The sequence below is a fragment of the Salvelinus namaycush genome, chromosome 42, assembly GCF_016432855.1.
Source record: "Salvelinus namaycush isolate Seneca chromosome 42, SaNama_1.0, whole genome shotgun sequence".
NCBI classification, from domain to species: Eukaryota; Metazoa; Chordata; class Actinopteri; order Salmoniformes; family Salmonidae; genus Salvelinus; species Salvelinus namaycush.
In genome coordinates, this window is record NC_052348.1 from 6622763 (window position 1) to 6635283 (window position 12521).

The following is a 12521-nucleotide window of genomic DNA, read 5'->3' on the forward strand; positions in this document are numbered from 1 at the left end:
ATAGGGTTCCATAGGGCTCTGGTCAAAAGTAGTGCACTATGTAGGGAATAGGGTGCCATTTTATTCATGAGAGAAAGGTTGTTGATAAAATCATCATTCTTAGGAAAATTGACAATATACTTTTTGTCACAGTGTCACCAACAATGTATCTTAACGTCTTACAAGGTCATCTTCGTATAGGCTAGTCTTTTTCTCAGTTATTTATTTCTGAATGTTTGTCTATCTACCATCGCACATATACAGTAACTATACAACATAAGTTAAATATGTGTGCAGAAACAATGCACGTACACGACTGTACACATCTGCCATATTTATTTGATTGGTATTATTTCACATTCATCCATATACAATTGGTTGTCATATCTTTTTCGATGTAGGACTCAATGCAATCCGTATCGCTGAAGTTCACCGCTGTATTGCAATTGAATTTTAAAGGCAGCGTTCCCTCGTTCGCGGAGACTGAATTCACGATAAATACTGCACATTTCAGCTCAATCGGAAACGACCTTTACATTTCAAGCGCGCTGTAGCGCTGAACTTCGGAGATATGGAATGAATCAAGCCCTTTTAGGCCTATTGACGAAATAGTATAGGGTTGAAAAATCCTGGTAATTTTCCCAAACAATCCCGCCGGGATGACTCCCAGTTGTAGGATGCCGACATGCTTATTCCCTCCTGATTCCAGAGATTCTCCAAATTGTGATTTCTGTAAGAACTGAGAATTTGGGAATTAACACCCCCCTCCCCACTTTTCCCAGGGGGCCAGAGCCCCCATTCTGAACCCACTCTGCAGGCATACTATCAGCGGTGTAAAAAGTACTCAATTGTCATACTTGAGTAAAAGTAAAGATACCTTAATAGAAATTGACTCAAGTAAAAGTGAAAGTCACCCAGTAAAATACTACTTGAGTAAAGGTATTTGGTTTTAGATATACTTAAGTATTGATAGTAAATGTAATTGCTAAAATATTCTTACGTTTCAAAAGTATAAGTATAAATAATTTCAAATTCCTTATATTAAGTGTTGTGTAAATTCAACACAGGGACACTTACTGACTTTATTGTCCCCATGGGGAAATTTTGTTGCAGTGTCATGTACACGTTTAAGGTGGCGTTTAAATACAAAACAAAATTGACAATACAACTTTCATAACAGTTACATACCAATAAAAAAAATAATAATAATAAAAAAAGACTAGCCTGCTGGCCTTACTGAGTCGATAGGAACATTTGCCCGAGCTATTTAGGAGGGATATCACACCTGGCACAAATGATTGTCTAGTTCTGTTTTTCCTGCTGAGGGGTGCCCTGCGCCCAGAGGGGAGTAGTTCAAAGTCCGGGTACAGGGGGTGGCTTGGGTCTAAAATGATTTGAAAGTCAATACTAAATGAATCACTCTTTATTGTCAGCAAGCTGGAGAGGTCACAGTCAAACTTAGATGCACTTTCAAACCCTTCATTCTGGGTTACCCAATCTAATTAGTAACTGATCCAAGCACAGGCATGAACCAAAGATTATATATGACGAAAGAGACACAATGAACACTTTCAGGACTGTCCCTCCAGACTATACATTTCCTTCACATAAGCAAACCATTTATTTATGGCTAGCCAGGGGCACACTCCAACACTCATATGCCATTTACAAATAAAGCATTTGTGTTTAGTGAATCCGCCAGATCAGAGGCAGTAGAGATGACCAGGGATGTTCTCGTGATAAGTGCTTGAATTTGACCATTTTCCTGTCCTGCTAAGCATTCAAAATGTAACGAGTACTTTTGGGTGTCAGGTAAAATGTATGGAGTAAAAAGTACATAATTTTCCTTAGGAATGTAGTGAAGTAAAAGTTGTGAAAAATATAATTAGTAAAGTACAGATACTCAAAAACACTACTTAAGTAAAAATACTTTAAAATACTACTTAAGTACTTTACACCACTGCAGACTACTTCATTGGTTGCTTGGTGGGAGGCATCAGCATTATTCTTTGAGCCATTGTTTGACCATCAGACTTGCCAGTCTTAACTTTGCATGAGTATCACGGCAAATCTCATGTGAGTGCATACCATCTATTGGCACAATGGACAGTTTTAACATCTCGTCCCGTGTTTTATGATTCTGAACCCCCCCATTGTCAGTTTGTATTAAATTGTCTAGGCATATTGCACTAGCGTTTATGATGGGAATGCAGTAGTTTAAACCTCACATTCATGTAGCCTCTAAGAAATATGATGGTCAATTTGCCATGGGCTTGATGTGACTGACTGCTTGGGGATATAGTTAAAATTCTTTTTTCACCACACCAGTCTAGCAAAAGCTCATGTCATAACAGTACATTATCAATATCATAGATCAGGGTTATATTTTTCTTATAAAACTCACCGAAAATGACGATACGTGTTACATTAACTATATTGTTGGACAAAAGTAATACAATTGAAATTAAAAAGGGGGAGTCATATTGTACCTTCACAGTTGCTCCCTTTAGATTAGTGACGTCTGGACTATGGAGTCCTTCACTCATTAGATGAACTAGGTGCAGGTGGTTATGACCAGAGGTTGCTTCAGAAGCCTGGGACGGCGCACAAATATTCAAGTACGAGCACGGATTGGAGCAGGCGACCAAAATCAAACAACGCAGATCATAAAAATGACCCCATTACTTACAGCGTGATTCTGCAACAGAAAGCCCCCCAAAAATATTTACTACCATTTTCAATGAATGTTATGCAAATTAAATCAATTTCTTGATTGTGGATTAATACAATAATTATCTATCAATCTTAACCAAGATGGGAAAAAACGGCACATTCGTTTTCGAGATTGTCTACAGATCTAAAACAAGTTAAGTACAGACGCAAAAAAGTGATCACATTATGGAAAAATATATTTATTTTGCACATGCAGATCCTTCTACACATAACATCATCTTAGAAGTGGTAAATACAAAATGGAAGTTAACATGCTAAACAGTTGATAACATAACATTGCAGCCATCACCAGCTTCTGAGCAGTACAACGCTTCTCTGTCAAAATGTGTTGATTTATTAATTCCCTCTTGTAGTGACTTTGTGTATGGCATCTGCTGAGACGATTTCAAGTAGGCATCCTTGCTTCAGCTTCAAGGCATGTGTCAAGTATGAGGTATCAGTCATTTGAATCTCAGTTTTACATGTCGGGTGTATTACCAGCGGTCCACAAAAAAAATAAGAAAATAATAAATAAATAAAAAAACTCAGGCTACATCTTTACATCTAGGCTACATCTTAGGTCAGTTTGTGTTCACAGGTGTTACAGACCTTCCTGTAGAGATCCTCGTCTTCATCCACTAGTTCCTCAGGGCCGGTACTCGTGCCGGTGAGCACTGGTGTCCTTTGTCCCCACGCTGCTCCTCACCGCACGGTGGAGCTCTGGTCACAACAGAGAAATGAACAATCCAAGAAATGATCAATAACAGGTGTGTAGGAATTATTCAATAATGAGTTAAAAATAAAAATATGCACACTGTTTGCCAGTATCACTTGTGTTATCAGCCTTCTGATACATAAGCTCAGTAAACACAAATATAATGGCAAGCACAGCGTGTAGTTTTTTTCGTTTAAGTCAATAACGAAGAAACACAACTGAATGACCTGTTTTCTACAAGCCAGTGGAGGTGCTAGTGTTCTCTCTGTATCTCTCAGATAGTTTTGTAATGAGAAAAGGTGACGAATGGGGAAATTTAAGATCACTACATTTCATAGTCAGTTTAGAGTGGTTAAAACAATGTTGAGCTAAAACATATTTTCCCTTTCTGTAATACACATGGTTTCCAGTGTTCTATTTGTGACGCTCAAGGTGCAGGTTGATGGTCACTAGACTTGATACTGAATGTTATGGATTATTCTCCTATCTGTTGATAGTAGTTGACGCCAGACTGGAAGTACAAGGACACACTGATTATTCACTGTTGCATTGTATTGATGACAACCTGTGAACACTGTGATTCTGTAGCAGCTGACAGTTGCTGCCTTTTTGTTTTGTCTTCGTACAAGCCTCTCGGCTGGTGTTTACAGAACATTTGGTGCTGTCTGATTAGGATAGAAAGGCCCCATCTCCAAGAGGTCAGTTAGACATTATCTCTGCTTCTGGGCTGGGTGGTGTCTCTCTGTTTCAACGAGATTTTTTAAATTGACTTCACCAACAATTGGTCTTTTTTTGTTAATCTGGGAAATCCTATTACAATGACTTATTTGTTGAAGCGACATTGTGTCTGAGTGGGTATCAGAAAACAGTGTTACTGACCTTTGACCTTTGGGTTGACGCACTTCTGCACCTCCCTGTTCTCCTCTCTGGACTCCTTGGCCTCCTCGGAGCCCCACACCTCTAAGGAGCGCTTCTCCACCTGGAAACACACAGCACAGTATCATGTTTACTTAGATAACCTAAATACATATTTACCATCAAATACACATTCATCATTAAGAAATGCATGCAACATTTTGAAACTGAACACAGTCAGTTTTCTTCCGAATGCCTAATGAACAAAACCCTGGAACACACCGAGGTAGAGGTAAACAAACCACAGTAGGGGAAAACTGGTACAGTGGCAGTAAGTTCAGGACAAGGTGAGGGAAAGCTAGCCTGGCATTCAAACTGATTGAAACAATATTGGTGAGAGCAGAGTGTTCATTCTGGTTTTACCAGGCTGAGGGAAAGCAGCCGGTTAGAACCAGTGATGGTTGGTATCGGTTAGCTCGTCCTACCTGCAGCCTGAGGTAGAGTTTCATGTCTCCCCGGTGAGGGTTGTGTGGGGTTCTTCCTCAGGACGAACCTCAGCACTGGCTCCCTCTGGTCCAGGTCACAGTCCTTCAGTAGGTAGAGCTGCTGAGCCTCCGTACGGGATATCAGCTTGTGTTTCACCTCGTCGTCTCTGATCGGGGGGACATTAACAGAGGGAAGATAAGATAGAATACCTGTTCAGATGCATTTTTGCATCCTCTTACCATTGAAGCACAATGCAAACCAAAGCAAGGTAAAGCACTATATGTAATACTGCAGTGCACTCCGTTTATAGTGAATATGTGGTTCTAGCAATCAACCGGTCATACTGATCGACTTGTCCTGCACATATGGGAACACTATATATATATATATATATAAATAACAATATAGTTATTTGTGTTGGTTGTCATTGACACGAGAAGTAAGACTTTACCTGCAGTTGTCACAGACTGCCAGACGGAAGCCGTTGCTGAGGTAGGAATCCCTAAAACGGCGTGTCCCCGTCATCACACAGCAGATAGTCTGCCTCCAACACCGGGGCTAGGAGGAGGACAGAGTCAGAGAGAGCAGCAGAGCTAAACACTAAGCCTGAATGCCAGTTAGTCTCTGCTCTCCTGAAACCTACTTACAATTCCAAGTAGACTGGCACCCAGGCTCAACACTGTCTATAAACTACTAGTACATTTAAAATGATTACATTCTAGTCATTTTAGCACAAACACACTTATCCCGAATCACAGGCAGTGCAGAGAGAGTGCTAGGAGGGAGAGGTCAGCCAAGGTGTCTTGTCAGTAAAAACAGATATACTAGTCATTCAGATAGAGGTTGGTTGTCACTGTGCCATAAATAATGTATTAGGAACTTCCTTTATAATCTGTAATACCTGAAACTGACTCCACTCAGCAATTGGAATGTGGTATTACATGAACCCACAACGCATCTTTCTCTGTTACACCAGACATGCAGAGGATCTGCAGATAAGATTAATTCTATTTTTATCATGCAACAAATGTGAATACTTCCCCCTGCCATATTTGATTGACTATTAATGCACATACCTGGTTGATGCACAACTTTCTTTGTCCTTCTTCATCAATGAAGAACCATTCTCCAGAGTCGACTGTCTTGGCGACTTTAGCCGAGGTTCCACCCCCTTCTCCTGCCGATGGTCTGTTGGGCTTGCCTCGGGCATCAGAGCCCGCTGTCTGTTTCGTTAGATCTTGGCTCTCATCGCGGGGGACAGATCGCAGTTCTATCCTTCATCGGCGTGGGAGGCTCCAACAGATCCATCGTAAAAAAAGCATGCGCTAAATAACTTAGGCTAGGCTAAACTCTCCAGCGTCTTGGAAATTACAATTAAGTAAAGTTGTTTACCAGCAAGACAGCGGGCAGAGGGGTACTATTGTTTGTTTTTACTTATGACCCGTGGGCACAGCTGTGTGCTCGTGTTGTCGGCGGCTGCCATTTGTGGGTTGCACAACCAACTTCCGGGTTTTTATCATGTCAAAATAAAAGCCCTGTCATGAAACTGCTGATGCTTCTCTATGTGACCGCGACGTGTCGCCGGAGAGCGGACATATACCACCTTCACCCAGCACTAGTAGTTCTTCACAGCTTTATCCTGTTCTTTGTTGACTATGTCCTCATTGCTGGTCCATATCCTGAAAGACACAGTGGCAATGTGCCATATTTGATGTAATGGGCTTGCTGTAGCAATATCTCTGCTTGGTAAAGCGCTAAACATATGGCTCTGACTCTATCTGCATTGTGACCTGGCTGTTGTGTTGTTGATTTAAAAAAAATACTCATGAATGCGAGACAAATTATTGAAAAGATCAAGTTAAGTTAACGGAATGTGTCATCGAATAGACATGACGTTGTGTATGATGTGACGTTTTTAATAATTATTGTAGGTATAATAAATACAAATAAAACAAAGTTAAATTGTATTATATTCTACCATGAACAACCATGTTCTCTTTCCTTCCAGAGACTCTTATCAGGTAGTCCACACATAGATAGGCTAATCTGGTAATGGTTCCCACCGAACAACATAAAGTCATTCTCACAGGAAAACCCAAAGTCGGGGGGAACTGCAGTGGGGTGGCCCAAAAAAACAATACATATATTGATTTTTTTAAAGGAACAAAACAGTAAGAGTACAGATTGTTGTATGGGACAATATACAAACGTTTTTGAGAAATCTTTTTTTTTAAGTACATTTTATTGAGTAAATGTATTTCATTTGGATAACAGATGAAAATGTAATGAATTGAAGGTTATTTGTTGATGTAAAATCTAAATTTACCGATTTTAGGTTGTGTCATGAGATTCGGGGCGGAAAAAAATAGAGTCCCTGCTGAAAAAGTTTGAATATTCACTGCAGTAAGGGTGTCAATACACTATACTTAGCATCTATTTAAAGCAGTGCAGGACAGGAGCTTTAGTCATTACCGAACTTAATCTCATTTTAACAGAGTTGCATTAATCTATTGCTCTTTTTAGGGTACCACGGTGCTGCCAATACACTGAAATAGAGACTATATTCCCCTGTGTATTAGAAAAACAACAGTCTTAATATGGGATCCCGAATAGAAGACAGTTCAATTCAGTGTTAAATGGAGACTTACTGTAGGCTATATCGGTATTCCATATGCTTGTGGCCCCAATGTCAATAATATCAATGCTTCACGCAGTAACTTTTGAACCCTTGGGATTGACAAATTGGCATTGACCTTACATGCCTCTAAAAAACAAAATGATTTAAAAAATAAGAAATATAATTTCACATTTAAAAAGGAAAATAAGAATCCAGTTTTTTTTTATAACACCTCAGTTTAAGCTTTATAAGAGTTCTACCTTACATGACAATTTAGCCGTTATGTAATATATTTAGCCTGCCTTGGTTCTTCTTAACATAGCCGTGATGGCCGGTTACATAGGCCTAACCAAGGTCAGCTTCAAAGTAACCTAACCTGTAAAGTAGTTTAGCTGCCTTCACACACAACCTCATGTCATCTAGGGCCAAAGGGCAAGGACACTCACTACCTTATGCTGTATACTAGTACCACAGGTGGCACATTAATTGGGGAGGACGGGCTCATGGTCTGGAATGGAATGAATGGTATCAAACACATAGTTTCCATGTGTTTGATACCATTCATTCACTCCATTCAAGACGTTATTATGAGCCGTCCTCCCCTCACCAGCCTCCTGTAACTAGTGCCCTTCTCTACTACACTTCTATCCTATACTTCTGCCATACAGTACCTACTTGCACTTATAAAAGTCAGGAGCATATTATTTTATCTCGGCATGGTAATAGCATTTGATGATGTTCAGTACTTTGGCGCAGGTTTGAAAACCATGTCATGTATTAATTCTGTAAAGACCTGAGAGCCAGTACAGGTCAGATAAGTCGAGCTCACCTTCAGCAGAGAGGCTGCAGAGCATTACAGCGCTAATGGCTCACGTGTTTAGCCTGACCTCACCACCACCAGCTTTACTCTCCAGAAGAAGAAGAAGAAGAAGAAAAAGCTGTTGGAAGGATTCTAATACTAACCCCCCCCCCCCCCCCCCCCCCCCTCCTGCCCTCTGTCCATCCCTGAGTGTGCTTACTTACAGCGCCATATGACGATGAGCCTCCGTAAGGGACAGGTCTTTGACAGACGCCCAATTCTACACACGGACTGGTACTGTAGGCCTATAACGAACACAACGTGGCTTTTAAGTCTTAGTGACATTGTATTATAAACAGGCTACCTGGGGAGGCAGGTTGCCTAGTGGTTAGAGCATTGGGCCCGTAACCGAAAGGTTGCTAGATCGAATCCCCGAGCTAGCTGACAAGGTAAAAATCTGTCGTGTTGCCCCTGAACAAGGCAGTTAACCCACTGTGCCTAAGCCATCATTGTAAATAAGATTTTGTTCTTAACTGACTTGCCTCGTTAAATAAACCACATATTATTTTATTTTCGTTTATAAAAATTAAACAAGTCCACTGATGTTACCACAGTAAACATCATAAACAGCTATGTCTTTGAAAATGGGCAACAAGTGTAGTACATTTACATTTTGGTAATTTAGCAGACACTCTTATCCGAAGCGACTTACAGTCAGTGCTTTCAACCAGGCAGAGTCTAGGCAGAGTCTTGGTGGTTACAAACTTCTTCCATTTAAGAATGATGGAGGCCACGGTGTTCTCTGGGACCTTCAATGCTTCAGACATTTTTTTTGGTACCCTTCCCCAGATCTGTGCCTCGACACAATCCTGTTTCGGAGCTCAATTTCAAGTCTCATAGCAAAGGGTCTGAATACTTATGTAAATATGGTATTTCTGGTTTTTGTTTTTAATACATTTGCAAGAAAATTGAAAACCCGTTTTTGCTTTGTCATTATGGCGTATTGTGTGATGAGGGAAAAAAGTATGTGGACACCCCTTCAAATGAGTGGATTCGGCTATTTCAGCTGACAGGTGTATAAAATCGAGCACACAGCCATGCAATCTCCATAGACAAGTCAGTTCACAAAATGTATGCCCTGCTAGAGCTGCCCTGGTCAACTGTAAATGTTGTTATCGTGAAGTGGAATTGTCTAGAAGCAACAACGGTTCCGCCGCGAAGTGGTAGGCCACACAAGCTCACAGATCGAGACTGCTGAGTACTGAAGCGAGTAAAAATTGTCTGTCCTCAGTTGCAACGCTCATGACCAAGTTCCAAACTTCTTTATTTAACTGTTATTTTACCAGGTGAGTTGACTGAGAAAACGTTCTCATTTACAGCAACAACCTGGGGGATATTCACAGGGGGATGAAGGAACCAATTGTAAGCTGGGGATGATTAGGTGACAGTATGAGGGCCAGATTGGGAATTTAGCCAGGACACAGGGGTTAACACCCCTACTCTTACAATAAGTGCCATGGGATCTTTAGTGACCACAGAGAGTCAGGACACCCATTTAACATCCCATCCGAAAGACAGCACCCTACACAGGGCAATGTCCCCAATCACTGCCTTGGGCTATTTGGATATTATTTTAGACCAGAGGAAAGAGAGCCTCCTACTGGCCCTCCAACACCACTTCCAGGAGTAGCTGGTCTCCCATCTAGGAAGTGACCAGAAACAACCCTGCTTAGCTTCAGAAGCAAGCCAGCAGTGGGATGGAAGGTGGTATGCTGCTGGCTCTGGAAGCAACGACACCACAATAACTGTTCATCGGTAACTTCATGAAATGGGTTTAGACGCACACAAGCCTAAGATCACCATGCGCAATACCAAGCGTCGGCTGGAGTGGTGTAAACTCGCTGCCATTGGACTCTGGAGCAGTGGAAACGCGTTCTCTGGAGTGATGAATCCCGCTTCACCATCTGGCAGTCTGATGGACAAATCTGGGTTTGGCGGATGCCAGTAGAGCGCAACCTGCCTTAATGCATATTGCCAACTGTAAAGTTTGGTGGAGGAGGAATAATGGTCTGGGGCTGTTTTTCATGGTTCGGGCTAGGCCCCTTAGTTCCAGTGAAGGGAAATCTTAACACTACAGCATACAATGACATTCTAGATGATTCTGTGCTTCCAACTGTGGCAACAGTTTGGGGAAGGTTCTTTCCTGGTTCAGCATGACAATGCCCCAGTGCACAAAGCGAGGTCCATAAAGAAATGGTTTGTCAAGATCAGTGTGGAAGAACTTGACTGGCCTGTACAGAGCCCTGACCTCAACCTCAGTGAACACCTTTGAGATGAATTGTATCGCAGACTGTGAGCCAGGCCTAATCGCCCAACATCTGTGCTGACCTCACTAATGCTCTTGTGGCTGAATGGAAGCAAGTTCCTTTCACAATGTTCCAACATGTAGTAGAAAGCCTTCCCAGAAGAGTGGAGGCTGTTATAGTAGCAAAGGGGGGACCAACTCCATATTAATTCCCATGATTTTGGAATGAGATGTTTGACGAGCAGGTGAGCACATACATGTTATTTAGTATGTGTATCAACCTACTGGTAAAGCTATTTTGGTTAGTACACTATACAAACTGTCTTATGTAACCATTCCAAACATAACATATCATACTAATTTGAGTCATATATTTACGTTGACTATGTTACGTCTAGTCTTTGAGGCCAGGCTACAATACAATGGCCTGGTAGGATAAAGCCTATCAATAGGGTTGGGTTCTGGTCTTTCAAGCAACATGATCTCACGTTTTCCCCTCAAGTCAAATAAAGACAGAAGAAAACCTTAGGTAAGGTTGATTCCTGTCACGTGGCGGGTAGGCAGGTACATAAGGTAGAGGGGGAGGAGTCACCTCACCATAGGATTGACTGTTAGTTTCTGTAATCTCCACCCCTTCGGTGCTAAGGAAATTTTAGAGCAGATTTACATGAGCTATTCACAGTCTACAGTTCGAGCCTATAGGAACTTGTCACTCAGGATTGGCTTTACAGGCAAATTCTTCACCACCTACCTTATTTTCTTCTGTACAGCGTCCAACAGGAGACTGCAAGTGTGGTAAATTAGTACTTTTCTTTCAATTGTTATGCATTGTTTTGTGAGGATTTATTTTTGTTCTGAAGATATTTTTGCGTTTGATATCGCATTGGTTTGGATGGTGGTGTGCAAGATGAACTAGGTGGTTAGTTGATTGGCTTTGGTCTGTGTTCTGCAACTATGCAAGAGAATAGGGCTCATTTTTGATCTAAGGATATATTTGCTGTTTACAATGTTTTACATTCCTTTTGAGTCTTATCGTTGGAGGAAATTGCCAGTAAAAAAAGGTGAACTGTAAGCTTGGAGGTTCTAAATTAGCCTAATTGGTTTAACAATTCTAAGCAGCTATCACCTATCACCTCACCTAACACAGGGCTTCTGTTTTTAGATATCTGCGCTGTCATAACCACACTAATAGACGCATGTTTTAAAGATATTGGACAGATTTTCAAGATACCTTCCCAGGGTTTTGATAATCATCATAGCCTAGGCTAAGCTTGGTTACGCTTAGCTTGTGGGCACTGATGCAGGCACATGGAGAAATCAAACTGTAATCAAGTCAACTGAATGTATATGGAATCATTTGCCTCATGCAAAGTATTCGTCTTTCAAAATCAATATCTATTATGTTTAATTCAGCAATGATATTGATTTTTGTGAGATTGCCATTCAGCGATAGAGCTGCTGAGATTTGATTTTTAACAGGACAGGACTTTAAAAGTCAGCGAGTTTACAAGTACTAGAGATAACTGGGTAGGATTCATCTGTAAGGTAACACAGCTGTATTTCATTTATGGTTAGGCCAATGTACAAACACACCAACTTGAGGATATACATTAGATTGGAAAGAAAATAGTGATCTATCGCAGTGTTTCTCAAGCCCTGGTCTGTGAGCGGCACCGGTCCCTGGGATAGTGCTGAACAATCCCTGAAACCAATTTAGCCTGTAGTAATGTGCCAATTTTTATTTAAGCAGCCCTCAAAGAAAGAAGGACTAGGCCTATAGCTTATTGGTCCCTGGTAGGAGTATAGTAAATGTTGATACACAGGGCTTGTACACTGAGTGTACAAAACACTAAGAGAACCTTCCCAATATTGCATTGCACCCCCACACCCCTCAGAACAGACTAAATTAGTCGGGGCATGGACTCTACAAGGTGTCGAAAGCGTTCCACAGGGATGCTGGCCAATGTTGACTCCAATGCTTCCCACAGTTGTGTCAAGTTGGCTGGATGTCCTTTGGGTGGTGGACCATTCTTGATACACACTGGAAACTGTT

General features: G+C 41.3%; 1 pseudogene; it reads right to left on the minus strand.

The window, feature by feature from the left end:
- Positions 1-2931: 2931 nt before the first annotated feature.
- Positions 2932-6230, minus strand: LOC120034724 (annotated as a pseudogene).
- Between the last annotated feature and the right edge of the window lie 6291 nt (positions 6231-12521).